Here is a 9,099-nt window from a genome sequence, read left to right as displayed (position 1 = left end):
TGACTGTCCCTTTGACTGCTCTTAAGTACCCTATTAGTGGGTATCAATGGCCCCATCCCGGGCCGCATTGTCCACTGTGATGGCGTGAATGTCCGTTCAGCCTGCCATTGTCTCTGTTGAGGTCCTACTCTGGGGTCTATTGCTGCCTGGGGAATGTCGGACTGCCCCTGCCTGCCTGCGGGGCTCTGAGTAGCATTGAGGACATTGACTCCCTGATCCATCGCCACGTTAGAGGCAGAATTGCGCACATATATTATTTTCGTCTCTTCCTCCCCCGCCATGAAAGTCTGAGCCAACAACGCTGCCACTTCCAAGGTCAAATCCTTGGTCTCAATTAACTTGCGAAAAATTCCCGCGTGACCAATACCCTCGATAAAGAAGTCCCTTAGCATCTCCCCTCTGCAGGCGTCTGTGAACTTACAGAGGTTGGCCAAACGCCGGAGGTCCGCTACAAAGTCCGGTATGCTGTGTCCTTCACCACGTCGGTGGGTGTAGAACCTGTGTCGGGCCATGTGTATACTGCTCGCCGGTTTGAGGTGCTCCCCAATTAGTTTGCTGAGCTCTTCAAAGGTTTTGCCCGGTGGCTTTTCGGGTGCCAGTAAGTCCTTCATGAGCGGGTAAGTCTTTGGTCCGCAGCTGGTCAGGAGATGAGCCCTTCGCTTGTCAGTCGCTGCATCCCCCAGCCAGTCTTTCATAACGAAGCTTTGCTGAAGCCTCTCGACAAAATCGTCCCAGTCTTCCCCAACACAGGACCGTTCCTCTGTGCTACCGGTGGCCATTCTCGTGGGTCGTGAATTCCCGTTTCTCGTCGCCAATGTAAAGTCCTTACTCTACAGCATGAAACCACACGAGGCACATTCCAGGGACAAGGTCACTCTGTGACCTTAGCTCTTTATTACAGGACTCCAGAAGTGATGACCCTGCGTGGGACCTCCCTTTTTATACCTGAGTGATCAGGTAAGGAGTGTCTCCCACAAGTTCACCCCTTGTGGTCAAGGTGTGCATCTAGGTTGAGTGTATACAGTAATACAGTGGTGTTACATTAGAGTTACAAACATGACCCATATCCCTGGATTCCCTTAATATCCAAAAATCTATCGATCTCTGTCTTGAATATACTCAATGACTGAGCCTCCACATCCCTCTGGGGCAGAGAATTCCAAAGATTCACCACCCTCTGAGTGAAGAAGTTTCTCCTCATCTCAGTCCGAAGTGGCCGACCCCTTATCCTGAGACTGTGACCCCTGGTTCTAGACTCCCAGCCCGGGGGGAAACACCCTCTCAGCATCTACCCTGTCAAGCCCTGTAATGTTTCAATGAGATCACCTCTCATTCTTCACTATAGAGAATATAGGCCTCGTCTATACAGTACTGAAACAGTTCTTATCAAAGTCACAAATGACATAGAAACATAGAAAATAGGAGCAGTAGTAGGCCATTCGGCCCTTCGAGCCTGCACCACCATTCAATATGATCATGGGCTGATCCTCTATCTCAACACCTTATTCCCGCTTTTTCCCCATACCCCTTGATGCCTTTTGTGTCTATAAATCTATCTATCTCCCTCTTAAATATATTCAGTGACTTGGCCCCCACAGCCTTCTGTGGTAGAGAATTCCACAGGTTCACCTCCCTCTGAGTGAAAACATTTCTCCTCATCTCGGTCCTAAATTTCCTACCCCGTATCCTGAGACTGTGACCCCTTGTTCTAGACTTCCCAGCCCCGGGGAAACATCCTCCCCGCATCCAGTCTGTCCAACCCCGTCAGAATTTTATACGTTTCAATCAGATCCCCTCTCATTCTTCTAAACTCTCGTGAATACAGGCCCAGTCGACCCAATCTCTCCTCATACGACAGTCCTGCTATCCCAGGAATCAGTCTGGTGAACCTTCGCTGCACTCCCTCAATAGCAAGAACGTCCTTGTTTGAATCTCTCCAATCCAGTTTCCGCTCCTGCCACAGTATCGAAACATCTCTCATCAAGGTCACAAATGAATCCTGTGTGACTGTGACAAAGGTAAACTGTCCCTCCTGGTCCTCCTGGACTTGTCTGCAGCCTTTGACACAGTGACCTCTCCATCCTCCTCCAACACCTCCCCACCATGGTCCAGCTGGGTGGGACTGCACTCGCCTGGTTCCATCCTCCAACACCTCCCCACCATGGTCCAGCTGGGTGGGACTGCACTCGCCTGGTTCCATCCTCCAACACCTCCCCACCATGGTCCAGCTGGGTGGACTGCACTCGCCTGGTTCCATCCTCCAACACCTCTCCACCATGGTCCAGCTGGGTGGGACTGCACTCGCCTGGTTCCATCCTCCAACACCTCCCCACCATGGTCCAGCTGGGTGGGACTGCACTCGCCTGGTTCCATCCTCCAACACCTCCCCACCATGGTCCAGCTGGGTGGGACTGCACTCGCCTGGTTCCATCCTCCAACACCTCCCCACCATGGTCCAGCTGGGTGGGACTGCACTCGCCTGGTTCCATTCTTATCCATCTCATCGTAGTCAGAGAATCTCCTGCAACAGCTTCTCTTCCCACCCCCCATCGTTACCTCTGGTGTCCCCCAGGATCTATCCTTGGCCCCTTTCTATTCCTCATCTACATGTTGCCCCTTGGTGACATCATCCGGAAACACAGCGTCAGTTTCCACATGTACGCTGATAATACCCAGCTCTACCTCACCCCCACTTCTCTCCACCCCTCCACGGTCTCCGAATTGTCAGACCGCTTGTCCCACATCCAGTTCTGGATGAGCAGAAACTTTCCCCAATTGAATATTGGGAAGACCTGTACCATTGTTTTCAGTCCCCGCCACAAACGCCGTTCCCTAGACACTGACTCCATCCCTCTCCCCAACTCCTGTCTGAGGCTGAACCAGACTGTTCACAACCTGGGTCTCATATTTGACCCTGAAATGAGCTTCCGGCCACATATCTGCAGCATAACTGAGACCGTCTATTTCCACCTCCATAACATCACCCGCCTCTGCCCCCTGCCTCAGCTCATCCGCTGCTGAAACCCTCATCCGTGCCTTTGTTACCTCCAGACTTGACTATTCCAACGCACTCCTGGCTGGCCTCCCACATTCTAGTCTATGTAAACTAGAGGTGATCCAAAACTCGGCTGCCCATGTCCTAACTCTCACCAAGTCCCGCTCACCCATCACCCCCTGTGCTCACTGACCGTGTCCTAACTCACACCGAGTCCCGCTCACCCATCACCCCCTGTGCTCACTGACCGTGTCCTAACTCACACCGAGTCCCGCTCACCCATCACCCCCTGTGCTCACTGCCCCCGTGTCCTAACTCGCACCGAGTCCCGATCACCCATCACCCCCGGTGCTTGCTGCCCCCGTGTCCTAACTCGCACCAAGTCCCGCTCACCCATCACCCCCTGTGCTCGCTGACCTGTGTCCTAACTCGCACCGAGTCCCACTCACCCATCACCCCCTGTGCTCACTGCCCCCGTGTCGTAACTCACACCCAGTCCCGCTCACCCATCACCCTCTCTGCTCGCTGACCCATGCCCTAACACGCACCGAGTCCCGCTCATCCATCACCCCCTGTGCTCGCTGATCCATGTCCTAACTCGCACCGAGTCCCGCTCATCCATCACCCCCTGTGCTCGCTGACCTACATTGGCTCCTGGTTAAGCAAAGCCTCATTTTAAAAATTCTCATCCTTGTTTACAAATCCCTCCATGGCCCTCGCCCCTCCCTATCTCTGTAATCTCCTCCAGCCCCACGACCCCCGAGATGTCTGCGCTCCTCTAATTCTGGCCTTCTGACCATCCCTGATTATAATCGCTCCACCATCGGTGGCCGTGCCTTCTGTTGCTTGGGCCCCAAGCTCTGGAACTCCCTCCCTAAACCTCTCCGCCTCTCTACCTCTCTTTCCTCCTACCACAGAAAGTAGTTGAGGCCAATTCACTAAATATATTCAAAAGGGAGTTAGATGAAGTCCTTACTACTCGGGGGATCAAGGGTTATGGCGAGAAAGCAGGAAGGGGGTACTGAAGTTTCATGTTCAGCCATGAACTCATTGAATGGCGGTGCAGGCTAGAAGGGCTGAATGGCCTGCTCCTGCACCTATTTTCTATGTTTCTATGTAAGTCGCTCCTTAAAACCTCCCTCTGTGACGGTCACCTGCCCTAATTTCTACTTATGCAGCTCGGTGTCAAATTTGTTTGTTTTGTCTTAAAAAACTCCTGTGAAGCGCCTTGGGCCGTTTTACTATGTTAAAGGCGCTATATAAATACAAGTTGTTGTTGTTGTTGTTGTAGTCTACTCAATCTCTCCTCATAGGACAATCCCCCCATCCCAGGAATCAGTCTGGGGAATCCTTCTTATACTCAAACCCTCCTGTAATAAAGGCCAACATCCCATTTGCTTTAATCACTTGCTGTACCTGCAGGTTAACTTTCAGTGATTGGTGTACAAGGAACCCAGGTCCCTCTGAACACCAACATTTCCCAATCTATCACCATTTAAAAAATACTCTGTTTTTCTATGTTTCCTATCAAAGTGGATAATGTCACATTTCTCCACATTATGTTCCATTTGCCATGTTCTTGCCCACTCACTCAGCCTGTCTATATCCCCTTGAAGCCTCTTTGCATCCTCCTCACAACTTACATTCCCACCGAGCTTTGCATCATCAGTAAACTTGGATATATTACACTCAGTCCCCTCATCCAAATCATTGATACAGATTGTGAATAGCTGGGGCCCCAGCACTGATCCTTGCGGTACCCCACTAGTTACAGTCTGCCAACCTGGAAATGACCCGTTTATTCCTACTCTCTGTTTTCTGTCCGTTAACCAATCCTCAATCCATGCTGGTATATTACCCCCAATCCCAGGAGCCCTAATTTTGCTTAATAACCTCTGTGTGGTACCTTATCGAATGCCTTCTGAAACAGAGAAACATCGAAAATAGGTGCAGGAGTGGGCCATTCGGCCCTTCGAGCCTGCACCACCATTCAATAAGATCACGGCTGATCATTCCCTCAGTACCCCTTTCCTGCTTTCTCTCCATACCCCTTGATCCCTTTAGCCGTAAGGGCTATATCTAACTCCCTCTTGAATATATCCAATGAACTGGCATCAACAACTCTCTGTGGCAGGGAATTCCACAGGTTCACCACTCTCTGGGTGAAGAAGTTTCTCCTCATCTCAGTCCTAAATGGCTTATCCCTTATTCTGAGACTGTGTCCCCTGGTTCTGGACTTCCCCAACATCGGGAACATTCTTCCTGCATCTAACCTGTCCAGTCCCGTCAGAATTTTATATGTTTCTATGAGATCGTCTCTCATTCTTCTAAACTCCAGTGTATAAAGTCCCAGTTGATCCAGTCTCTCCTCATATGTCAGTCCAGCCATCCCGGGAATCAGTCTGGTGAACCTTCGCTGCACTCCCTCAATAGCAAGACCATCCTTCCTCAGATTAGGAGACCAAAACTGAACACAATATTCCAGGTGTGGCCTCACCAAGGCCCTGTACAACTGCAGTAAGACCTCCCTGCTCCTTTTACTCAAATCCCCTCGCTATGAAGACCAACATACCATTTACCTTCTTCACCGCCTGTTGTACCTGCATGGCCAACTTTCAATGACTGATGAACCATGACACCCAGGTCTCGTTGCACCTCCCTTTTCCTAATCTGCCGCCATTCGGATAATATTCTGCCTTCGTGTTTTTGCCACCAAAGTCGATAAGCTCACATTTATCCACATTATACTGCATCTGCCATGCATTTGCCCACTCACCTAACCTGTCCAAGTCACCCTGCAGCCTCTTAGCGTCCTCCTCACAACTCACACCGCCACCTAATTTAATGTCATCTGCAAACTTGGAGATATTACACTCAATTCCTTCATCCAAATCATTAATGTATATTTTTAATAGCTGGGGTCCCAGCACTGAGCCCTGCGGCATCCCACATCAGTAAATTACCCCCAAGACCATGTACTTTAATTTTGCACACCAATCCCTTGTGCGGGACCTTGTCAAAAGCCTTTTGAAAGTCCAAATACACCACATCCACTGGTTCTCCCTTGTCCACTCTACTAGTTACATCCTCAAAAAATTCCAGAAGATTTGTCAAACTTGATTTCCCTTTCATAAATCCATGCTGACTTGGACCAATCCTGTCACTGCTTTCCAAATATGTTGTTATTTCATCTTTAATAATTGATTCCAACATTTTCCCCACCACCGATGTCAGACTAACCGATCTATAATTACCCGTTTTCTCTCTCCCTCCCTTTTTAAAAAGTGGTGTTACATTAGCTACCCTCCAGTCCATAGGAACTGATCCAGAGTCGATAGACTGTTGGAAAATGATCACCAATGCATCCACTATTTTTAGGGCCATTTCCTTAAGTACTCTGGGATGCAGACTATCAGTCCCCGGGGATTTATCGGCCTTCAATCCCATCAATTTCCCTAACACAATTTCCTGCCTAATAAGGATATCCTTCAGTTCCTCCTTCTCACTAGACCCTCGGTCCCCTAGTACTTCCGGAAGGTTATTTGTGTCTTCTTTTGTGAAGACAGAACCAAAGTATTTGTTCAACTGGTCTGCCATTTCTGTTCCCCATTATAAATTCACCTGAATCTGACTGCAAGGGCCCGATGTTTGTTTTCACTAATCTTTTTCTCTTCACATATCTATAGAAGCTTTTGCAGTCAGTTTTTATGTTCCCGGCAAGCTTCCTCTCATACTCTATTTCCCCCTCCTAATTAAACCCTTTGTCCTCCTCTGCTGAATTCTAAATTTCTCCCAGTCCTCAGGAAAATCCAAATACATCACATCCACTGATTCCCCCTTATCCATTCAGCTAGATACAACCTCAAAAAATCTGATTCGTCAAACATGATTTCCCTTTCATAAATCCGTGTTGACTCTGCCCAATCCTATTATTATTTTCGAAGTGTCCTGTTACCACGTCCTTAATAATAGATTTTAGCATTTTCCCAACTACTGATATCAAGCTAACTGGCCTGTAGTTCCCCGTTTTCTATCTCCCTCCTTTCTTAACATAAGAACATAAGAACATAAGAAATAAGAGCAGGAGTAGGCCATATGGCCCCTCGAGCCTGCTCCACCATTTAATACGATCATGGCTGATCTGATAATGGACTTAGCTCCACTTCCCTGCCCACTCCCCATAACCCTTCACTCCCTTATCGCTCAAAAATCTGTCCATCCCCATCTTAAATATATTCAATGTCCCAGCCTCCACAGTTCTCTGGGGCAGTGAATTCCACAGATTTACAACCCTCTGAGAGAAGAAATTCCTCCTCATCTCAGTTTTAAATGGGCGGCCCCTTATTCTAAGACCATGCCCCCTAGTTCTAGTCTCCCCCATCAGTGGAAACATCCTCTCTGCATCCACCTTGTCAAGCCCCCTCATAATCTTATACGTTTCGATAAGATCACCTCTCATTCTTCTGAATTCCAATGAGTAAAGGCCCAACCTACTCAACCTTTTCTCATAAGTCAACCCCCTCATCCCCGGAATCAACCGAGTGAACCTTCTCTGAACTGCCTCCAAAGCAAGTATATCCTTTCGTAAATATGGAAACCAAAACTGCACGCAGTACTCCGGGTGTGGCCTCACCAATACCCTGTATAGCTGTAGCAGGACTTCCCTGCTTTTATACTCCATCCCCCTTGCAATAAAGGCCAACATTCCATTTGCCTTCATGATCACTTGCTGTACCTGCATACTAACTTTTTGTGTTTCATGCACAAGGACCCCCAGGTCCCTCTGTACTGCAGCACTTTGCAATTTTTCTCCATTTAAATAATAATTTGCTTTTTTATTATTTCTGCCAAAGTGGATAACCTCACATTTTCCCACATTATACTCCATCCGCCAAATGTTTGCTCACTCACTTAGTCTGTCTATATCCCTTTGTAGATTTTTTGTGTCTTCCTGACAATTTGCTTTTCCTCCCATCTTTGTATCATCAGCAAACTTGGCTACATTACACTCGATCCCTTCATCCAAGTCATTAATATAGATTGTAAATAGTTGAGGTCCCAGCACTGATCCCTGCGGCACCCCACTAGTCACTGTTTGCCAACCGTAAAATGACCCATTTATCCCGACTTTCTGTTAGTTAGCCAATCCTCTATCTATGTTAATATATTAACCCCAACCCTGTGAACTTTTATCTTGTGCAGTAACCTTTTATGTGGCACCTTATCGAATGCCTTCTGCAAATCCAAATACACCACATCCACTGGTTCCCCTTTATCCACCCTGTTCGTTACATACTCAAAGAACTCCAGCAAATTTGTCAAACATGACTTCCCCTTCATAAATCCATGCTGACTCTGTCTGACCGAATTATGCTTTTCCAAATGTCCTGCTACTGCTTCTTTAATAATGGACTCCAACATTTTCCCCAACCACAGATGTTAGGCTAACTGGTCTATAGTTTCCTGCTTTTTGTCTACCTCCTTTTTTAAATAGGGGCGTTACATTTGCGATTTTCCAATCTGCTGGGACCTCCCCAGAATCCAGGGAATTTTGGTAAATTACAACCAATGCGTCCACTATCCCTGCCGCTACTTCTCTCAAGACCCGAGGATTTAAGGCATCAAGTCCAGGGGACGTGTCCGTCTTTAGTCCCATTATTTTACCGAGTACTACTTCATTAGTGATAGTGATTGTATTAAGTTCCTCCCTACCTATAACCACTTGATTGGGATGTTTTATGTGTCTTCTAACGTGAAGACCATTACAAAATATTTGTTCAACGTCTCTGCCATTTCGCTGTTCTCCATTACTAATTCCCCAGTCTCATCCTTAAGGGGACCAACATTTACTTTAGCCACTCTTTTCCTTTTTATGTACCTGTAGAAACTTGTACGATCTGTTTTTGTATTCCGTGCAAGTTAACTTTCATAATCTATCTTCCCTCTCTTTAGTGGTGGTGTACAGCCAGTTGTCGTGGTGCATATAGGTACCAACGATATCGGTAAAAAACGGCATGAGGTCCGGCAAGATTAATTTAGGGAGCTAGAAGCTAGGAGCTAAATTAAAAAGTAGGACCTCAAAAGTAGTAATCTCAGGATTGCTA

Source organism: Pristiophorus japonicus, unplaced genomic scaffold (genome assembly GCF_044704955.1).
Source record: "Pristiophorus japonicus isolate sPriJap1 unplaced genomic scaffold, sPriJap1.hap1 HAP1_SCAFFOLD_869, whole genome shotgun sequence".
Lineage (NCBI taxonomy): Eukaryota > Metazoa > Chordata > Chondrichthyes > Pristiophoridae > Pristiophorus > Pristiophorus japonicus.
This window is presented reverse-complemented; position numbering follows the sequence as displayed.